The sequence below is a fragment of the Cajanus cajan genome, chromosome 2, assembly GCF_000230855.2.
Source record: "Cajanus cajan strain Asha chromosome 2, NIPB_CcT2T_4, whole genome shotgun sequence".
NCBI classification, from domain to species: Eukaryota; Viridiplantae; Streptophyta; class Magnoliopsida; order Fabales; family Fabaceae; genus Cajanus; species Cajanus cajan.
The window spans coordinates 19,229,857-19,239,490 of record NC_138518.1 but is presented as its reverse complement, the minus strand read 5'-3'; positions in this window follow the sequence as shown (position 1 = coordinate 19,239,490).

The window sequence follows — 9,634 nt, the reverse complement described above, 5'->3', positions numbered from 1 at the left end:
TTGATAGATATATTCTTATCTTGAGAATTTCGGTTCAAAATTTTTGGATCTTGTACTCTATGAACCAAATCTTGTTGTATGACCTTCGGATTCTTGTTCCTTATAATTTCCATTATATTCTGATGTATGTTGATGACATTATGCCTAGGGGCTAAATCTTAATGGAATCAAAAGGATTGGGCTAGATTTGAAGAAAGAAAGCCCAAGATCTTCTTAACCTTTGGGTTCTTTTTTAATAGCTTACTTTTTTTTCTGTGTATAAATTTTCCTTGCAAAAGTTTTTCCTTATTTTTGACCTTGTATTTGGGGTCAAGTAGTATAACAATTTATGTCCTATATTTTTATTTTAGGGGAATAAATAGCAGTTTAGACGGGGTGCAACTAAAAAAGGATATTTGTCTTATTGGGCTTGCATGGCCTAAGAACATCTTTCTTTGGACCATGTGGACATCCAATTGCTTGTGCAAGTAGGTTGGACATCCAAAATATGGTGGGGATAAGATGTTCCTTGGCTATTCAAGGATCTAACATGTCACATGACCTTGTCTAGTCACACCTAACACACCATGCCATATGACAACCTTCCATTGGCTCTTCTAGATCTAGGTTGGTGAGATGAGTTAAACTTTTCTTGCTTTGCCACATGGCAAGCTATCAATGGCCATTCTAGATTTAAGATAGTGACATATTGGGAGTGGTTGGTCAAATTGGTTAAATAGACTAGGGTTAGTAATCTTGAGTTCAAGTTAACCTAACCTAGGTTATTTTTAACCTAGGTTAGTCTACCTTGCCCCACAAAGCTACCAAACCCTATATATAGTTATTCCTTTGTATTGGTCGAACACTTTTGATCATTGTGAGAATAAAATTTAGATTTTTTCTCTTCTAAGGTCTTAGTTTTCTCTCTTAGAGAAATTCTATCCTTGTTAACTTTTATCAAGGAATTCCTCCTTGTGGCAAATTCTCCCTCTTGCATAACTTCACTTTGAAGTGGTGAACTTCAACCCTTCCTCTTCCATCATTTGAGTTTTTCTTTAATGTTTTAAAATCCATGGAAGAAGATGGGGAGCACTAAAAGCTAGTTGAAGAGATTCAACAATCTTCTCCAAGCTAGTTTTATCATATTTGATATCATAAGCTTATGTTCTTCCATGGAAATTTTCTCTAAACTTGCTCATGTTGTGTAGTTTTCTGATGGAGTAGTTCCTTCCATGGATGATGATAGTGGTTGAAAGGAGACTCCTTGCCCTTGATCTAGGCTCACAAAAGGGTAGACAAAAGGTGACTTATGATGGGAAAAGGAAAATGGGCGTGAAGTAGGTTTAGGGTGGCGGAAATGTTTAGGTGAATGGTGTTTGGTTGCTCAAGGTTGGCTCACTCCAAGTATAGGTGGAGGCCACTCTAGGGTTTCACTCTCCAAGGGTGGAGAATGAAGGAGGCTAGCCGAAGTTAGCCTAATGACTAAGGAAGAGATGTTGAGGCATAAAAGCTCACTCAATATCATATAATCCAAAGTATTTACAAGTGGTGGGGTGTTGGGTATTTATAGGAGGGGAGCCATCTAGGGTTGCATTTGGAGTAGGCAAATGCATTCCAAATGAAATGCAAATGAACCCTAGATGCAACTTGGTGGCCAAGGATGGAATCTATGGGTTTAGATTGGCTATATCTAGGTGCATGATAAGACCATGCAACCTTTGCCCTCCACTTGGGCCTAAACCTTTCTAACACCAAAAATAGGTCCAAGGTCACCAAAAAAATGCGTCACCTCCTAATGTTAAACCCTAGCCCAAAATTAAAACCCTAATCATCTAGAACACCCCATAATACAAGGGTAAAATGGGAAATACAAAAGAAAATAAATTCTAAGTCCTAAACACCCCAAAATACAAGGGTAAAATTGGAAATACAAGAAAATAAATTCTATGACTAAAATACCCCAAAATACAAGGGTAAAATTGGAAATTAAAGACAAGGGCAAAATAGGAATAAAGAAATAAATGCTATAAAACTTAGGAGCTAATGGTCCAAAAATGGCCTTACTATCCCATTCCTCTTGCCTCCTTTAGTATGTCACCTCTTGGTCTTCTCGGCCTTAGTGTTATTCCATCATTTTCCTTATATGTCTTGTGTAGTAATTGTTGCTTAGATATAAATTTTTGCATATTCTACCATAGGATTCTTGTTTTGAGCTTTCCTTTTATTTTTGATGTTTAATCTAGTGTATAAAATCTGAAAATGATTTGCATGGAATTTGTATGGTGATTGAGTCATTTTTGCTTTTGAAATCTATGCAAAAGCCTAGCCTATGTTTTAATTGTCATGTTTAGTTCTTGTTATGTCATCACTTCTAGTAGTATTTTTTTGTTTTTGAATCTTGAAAATATATGTTATAACATGTGTTGGACCAAAATGTAAAGGATTTTTTGCTTATGATTTTTAAGTTCATGCATGTTATTAGATCATTCACATGCTCCTACTAGAGTAAGGTTTTTATATGTGTATAGTAGTTTCCACTATTTCTCGTTTCCTTGAAATTTTCTATAAAATTTGATTTCAAGCTTTGATGAAACATTTAAAACTCTTGAGGCTATAATAGTATGATATTTGAATTATCTTTTTAGAGTTCAAAAAGTTTGAAAATCAAAGACATAGTCAAAAACAATTGTAGTAGCATTGTTTTCACCAATTTTTGGAGTCCTTTTGAATTTTCTTTACTTCTAAATTTTTTGCAATTTTGTGTTTTTCTTTGGAACATTTTGTGACATTATTGTAGTAACTAAAACAAAGAAAATAGTTATAAAATAGCTCCAAAAGAAAAAATATATATAAATGTAAAAAGAAAAATGAATAAAGAAAATGCAAAGAAATTACAAGAGAAAAATAAGAAAATATTTGTGATAAAAAAATATATTTGTAGTATTTTGTGAAAAATAAATACTAAATGTTTGTCACATTTAACCATATATGAATTTTTATTTAATTTGGAAGTAGATTTGAGTGTTTATTATTTTTTGTGATCCAAAATTAGAACCTATCTCGAGATTACTCCTTTGTTGTCATAGTTCCCAAATTGTGATTTAATTTTTACCTGTCTAATTTTTGCTTATTATTTTTTTTTGTAGTTTTGTCACATCTATTTTCATTTGAGTTTAGCCTATTTTTAATTGTGCTTTTATTACTTGTCTTCTAAATTTCTTTCTAGTGTTATTTTGGTGTTCTAGTTTCTTTGTGAAGGTGAACAACATTCTTGCCACAAAGGTAACATCTTGGAAAGTTGATAAAGACCTAGGAGACTTGACTCCTTGGGAAAAGCTATCCTTTCGAGGAGCTTGTGAGCTAAGCACCATTGAGTGGAGTGTCAAACACTAGAACTCTCTTACACTAATGATTTTGTTCATTGTGTAGGAGAATATTTGAATATTTGAAGACTTGTACCTTTGTTTTAAGCTTTCAATTTTCACCTTTTAATTTTGGTTTTGAAAAGGCCTTTCGCTAGGAAGTGATTTTGTGAGGTCCTAAGTGCCTACTTAAAATTTCCAATTTGTTTGTAAAATTTCTTTAGTAATTTTTGTTTAGTACTTGTTCAAATGTGTTCAAATAGGAACACAACTAGTTGCATCTTTATTTTCTTTATCACTTTCTTTGTTTTATTTGTCAAGCTTTGCAGTGTTTAAGAGATTTCAAAGACTTCTTACAACACATTAGGTTGTATTTCATTTAGAATAGGAAAAACATTTTTCTAAAAAACTTGCATTATGCCAAAGAACACTTCACACACTTCTCAAAATGGTAGTGACTATAGTTCACCTCCAAACCTTGATTCGAAGGCTTCTTGGAAGTCAACCCTGTGAAATTAATATTTCACAAAGAGAACATCTTTCATATAAGATGTAAAATTTTAGAACAAACTTTTTCTCTCATTGTTGATACTGGTTCAAGTTCAAATTGTTGTAGTACAAGGTTGGTTACTAACTTAGCCCTCACTACCATTCCTCATCCTAAACCTTACAAGTTATAATGGCTTAATGAAAAAGAAGATATGGTAATGAATCAACAAGTGAAGGTTAAGTTTTTTTATCGGGAATTAGGATGTGAACTAGCTTAATGACACACCAACTTTAGGATCCAACATCACCAAATTGCAATTAACATGCACCTTCGGTTTAGGCCAGCGAAGATCTCCACTCAATTATGAGTTAGATCAGCCACCTTAAGACATAAATTAGATGTTGAAATTGGCTCTGGATACCAAATGATATGAATCTCATAGGATCAATATTCCAACATCTCAAAACATGAATTCTTTGAACAATATTTATAAGAAAAATAACAAATTAAAAAGGAAAAATATGGATTGAGGTAAGAAATGGAAGGACAACGCCAAAATCCCTGAAGATTGATAAGTTGAGAAAGATTCACCACTTTAAATTAGGAAATTCAAGGATAAGAATCAAAAGTAGCTCCTAAGAACCTAGAAAGAGAAAATCCTCTCATTTGGAAAAAATATCCAAGTTCTAAATAATTTATTCTCTGTCTACAATCTTTGCAAAAGGTTCCTATTTATAAGCTTGGATAGGCAAAAAGACTTAAATTCCCACTACTTTTCCACTAATACTTAATTTCTACTAGAATTGATTATCCACTATCTCATTAACTATCATTATGATATAGGAAGTCTAAAAGCATTGAAAAAATTGACCTAAATAATATAAAAATACATATGAATTATTTGAATAAAAAAATAAAAAAATTATATTAATAATTAACAAAATGGGCTTAAGAAATTGTTTAGCCCCAAAACTAATTAAACTGCAGCCTATCAATGCTTCTTCTATATCCTGTGCATTTGGACTTATCATGTTATCTTTATATTGGGCTCAAATCTTCACCAAGCTGTAGAAAATAACACTAGGTGATATATCTCCATGTGCCTTGTCAAGTAAATGAGTTCATCTTCTTTATTTCTCAAATTATTCCTATTGAAACCCGAAAAATTCTGACCTTGCCAATAGATGGTTTAGACCTCCGGTTTTGAAAATCTCACTAGAATCGAAATTCCCAAAGACTAGACTAATCTTCCATTTGATGGTTTTGAAAAGGGTTCAAAGGAGTCACCACCGATATTTTACACAAAACATCGAAGAATGAAAAAGGTTTTTTGAAAATGTCAATTTTGGTCTTTATAACCAAAGTCGGGTTTGAGGGTTAGTTACGTGTGGTGTAATGCCCAAAATATGCTATTAAAATATATTTCCTTTTTATTTTAAAACCATTGACTAAAGGAAACAAATCATACAAATATTATTTCTTTCAAAGACATGTATACGTTTAAGGAGATATTTTCGTATTAGAATCATTCCAAATTAAATCATAAAGTTAAGTTAAATAAAATAAATATAAAATTAAATAATAAAAAATTTCAATTATGCCTTCAAATTTATAAAAATAAATTGAACCTATATTGATGAAATAAGCATAATTAAATAAGGACGATAATTCAAAAGACAAGTAACTTAATGTACAAAAACGGTCAATAAGTCATACATACAACTACAATATATACATTCATGATTGTTTTTCAAAAGAGATGAAATATGCAACTCCAAAAATTATTATGAGGTGTAAGTACTAAGTATATTACTGAGTATTAGCGTAGAGAGTATAGAAAATTTCTCATCCCAAATATACAACCCAAAAAGGAAATAACCTATACGTAGAGCAATCTACCCAAAATAAGAGAGAAAAACAACAACCTATATAAACTAACCCTCATCAAACAAACTATCACATAATTCTCGTTCCTCTGTAGTCAAGGCTTCAAGATCAAAGTCTCCCTCATCAGCATATACTTGAACTCCTATGTCTTGTTGAAAAGTCTAACGGGTAGGCCTGCCAAAAGCATCATGATCAAAAAGTTGTTGATAAAACCTTAAAGCATTTGCAGGTCTCTCTATGCCATAATAAACGTAGTAGTATCGTACATGATGGATTTGCATGCCTGGCCTCCAGTTGAAAGGCATCATAAAAGTCACATTCACCTCTATTGTAATTAGTGGTTGGGGTTGCTCGCTTAAGGTATGTACCAAAAATCTATAATAACTATAAAATACATGTGTCCTAGCTTCTATGGCTATGGGTATACCGATACTTAGTAAGACAGATTGTTCCTTGTGGAGTTTTCATTTCCTGAAATATGGGCTATAAGGGTGAGTTTCCCCCACTCCTCAAACTCCACAAACATAAAAAAATACAATAATACATCATAAAATAAACAAATGCATAATCATCCAACAATTCTCAATGGTTTTCTCAACAATTTACTCAAGTATCTAAAAGAATCATTAACATATTAATTTGTTAACTTGGGCCCAAACATTGCCATCAAAACCTTTAAGTCATGATGGTCTTATGCCACATGTGGATAATTACCGGTTGGTCAACGCTCCAAACAGATACAATGTCGGGGCATACGACCCCTTGGCTAAAAGTACAGCTTGCATCAGCATTAGAAATGGAACGTGAGGCCTACGATTTCTAACATGTCAAATGTGTACACCAAATGCCGGTCAGTTTTACCATTTTCCAACTTCCCAAGGTCAAAAGAACCATTTTTCCTGTACCCCGGTGTATCTATGTAATTATCCACATGACCACTTAAAGTTTCCTTATGCCATAACTCAAACTTTGTTATTTAATACTTAATTCTACATACCATAATTATCACTAACCAATTTGAAAGAAAACAATACAAAACATTTTTATCATACTAGCACTCCAAGGAAAATAAAATACAAGAAAAGTCATAAACAAACCGACAACATATCAACTATAAATTTATATACCTCGAAAAATTTATTCCAATAATTCAGATCAACACAAGAAATAAACCTATGTTACAATATCATCCTAACCAATATGCCGAAGGTCAAACACCCTCGAACTCAGCTAAGTCGCATAATCCAAAATATATATAAACAAGAAATAAATTCACATAGAAAACATATATATATATATATACCATAATTGTTAAGAATAAAATAATTGATTATCCATGTAAATAATTGATTATTTCACTCAGAAAACTTATATATATCATTTTCACACCTTGGATAGATAACTCTTAGAACTTGAATCTTTGTGAATAATTTTATGAAAAATACTCTCTATAACACATTTCTCTCTACAAGAAAGAGGTTCTTTGACCTTTGTGGTAACCTCAAGAAAGTATCAAGAATTAAGTTGATCATCATCTTCATAGGGTGATAGGTTAAGCTACATGGTTGATTCACCTTCTTAAATCTGTTATGTAAATCAAGTGAATTCGTTCCATTAATTCTTTGATTTTGTAGTTATCTTAAGTAGGTTTCTTAAGAAGAGAGAATCGTGTAGTGGGGTGCTATAAGTAGATGCTTAGGGTTCAAGAAGAGGTTTCTTTAATAGTGTAGAAGTGTATTGCATGTGGTATTTTGATTGTAAAACTTCTGACATTGAAGATTAGTGGAAAATCTCAATTGGGTTGGTTGGAGATTTTATGTAGGTCACAAGTGGATGTGGTTGAACTAGTATAAAATTGGGTGTGAATTCTTCTCTCTCCCTACACTTGAATTAATATTCTTACATTTCAGTTTTCATGCTTATTAATGTGTTATTGGGCATGTTCATTGTTTTAAGAATTAAATAAATCTATACTTGTATAAAGCTAAACTAAGTATCTTATCTAAAAGCTATAACTCAACACACTTCTTTGGAAAAATTTAGAAAAGTTTTAAAAATCAAGATAGCTACGCAAGAAACTTTAAAAAAAAATTCACCCCCCCCCCCTTTTGGTTAGGCCATCTTTTCTAACATGTGCAATTTCTCTAACTCTATCTCTTTTGATGGAAACCCTCCTTGCATGGATTGCGTTAGGAGCATCAAAGAGGGATGACCGAAGTCCTTGGATCATGGAACTCAAGGTTTCTAGCCTTGGTGATGGAGATGGGTGAATGGTGTTTATGGAGGCTAGGTGTTTGATGAAATGCTAAGGTGGTACTCTAGGGTTTTGGGTCACTTCATTGATGGATGAAGGCCACTCCAAAAGGTGAGAAAACTCACGATGAAAATGAGAAGGATACGTGGCCGAAATGACCAAGGGGACTAAGGAAAGAATATTAAGGCTCAAAGGCTCTCTTAATATCATAAATTCCAAAGTATTTACAAGGTTGCTATCCTAGGGTATTTATAGAAGGGAGGATGCATTTAGGGTTACATTTGAGAGTGTTTGGCTGAAAAATGCAAGCCAAATGCACTTCAAATGAAACCTAAATTAACCCTAGATGCTACTTGGTGGCCAAGGATGGAATCTTTGGGTTTGGTTAAGCTACATGTAGGTGCATGATAAGAACATGCAACCTAGGTGCCTCCACTTGGGCCTAAACCTTGCCAAGTCCAAAAATAAATCCAAGGCTATCAAAAAACATGTATAGGCCTTATTTTCTTACCCTAATAAAATACCCTAGCTATAAAATAAAATCCTATAATCTAAGGCACCCCATAATACAAGGGTAAAATGGGAAATACAAGTAAAAATAAATCCTATAACTAAGACACCCCAAAATACAAGGGTAAAATAGGCAATACAAGAAAAATAAATCCTATGTCTAAGGTACCCAAAATACAAGGGTAAAATAGGAAATTAAAGACAAGGGTAAAATAGGAAAAAAATCCTATACTAATAAAGAAATGCAGGAGATAAGGCCCAAAAGTAGGCCCACTCCTCTTATGGTTTTCAAAACTTACAAATTCCTCTTGCCTCCTTCAATATATCACCTCTTGGTCTTCTTGGCCTTAGTGTGATTCCATCATCTTTACTTGTTTCCTTTACCTTACTGCATCTTTTATTCTATTGTTGCATAATTTGTTGTAAAAACAAGTTAGCTCAATAACTATTTTCAAACAATACTGATGGAGGACCATCCTTGAGGCATCATATAGGGCCTATAACAAGGTCCATGGTTAGGAGAGTAGAGGAAGATGAAGAACACACCACACCAAGAGCCATGCTTATCATGTGTGTGAATTTTGGGCCCTTTCCTTAGCTTGTTGTTTTCCTTTTCCTATTTTGCCCTTGTATTTTGGGGTACATTAGATATTAGGATTTTAATTTGTATTTTTATTTAGCCTTTGTATTATGGGGCAAATTAGTCTTAGGATTTATTTAGGGACTTAACCTTGACTTGTGAGGTCAAAAGTCCATTTGTTTCATTTTCTAGGACTAGGGGTACTTTAGACTTTTTGGAGAGATGAGAGCCATTTCATTTGGGCTGCATCTAGGGTTCATTTAGGGTGCATTTGGGCTTGAAATTTTCGGCCAAATGCTCCCAAGAAACCCTAGATGCTCTCCTCTCTCTCTATAAGTACTCTAGTCCCTCCACCTTGTACCCACTTTGGAATATATGCATTTTGAGTGAGCCTTTGTGCCTCAAAATCCTTCCTTAGTCTCCTAGGGTCCTTATGCCCAACTTCCTCTCCTCTCTACCCTAAAGAGATTTTGAGTTTCCCTTGAGTGGCCTCCACCAACCCTTGGTGGAGAGAGCTAGCCAAGAGCACCAACCATCATCTTTCTTCCTAGATTGTGGAGAAAGAGGGATCT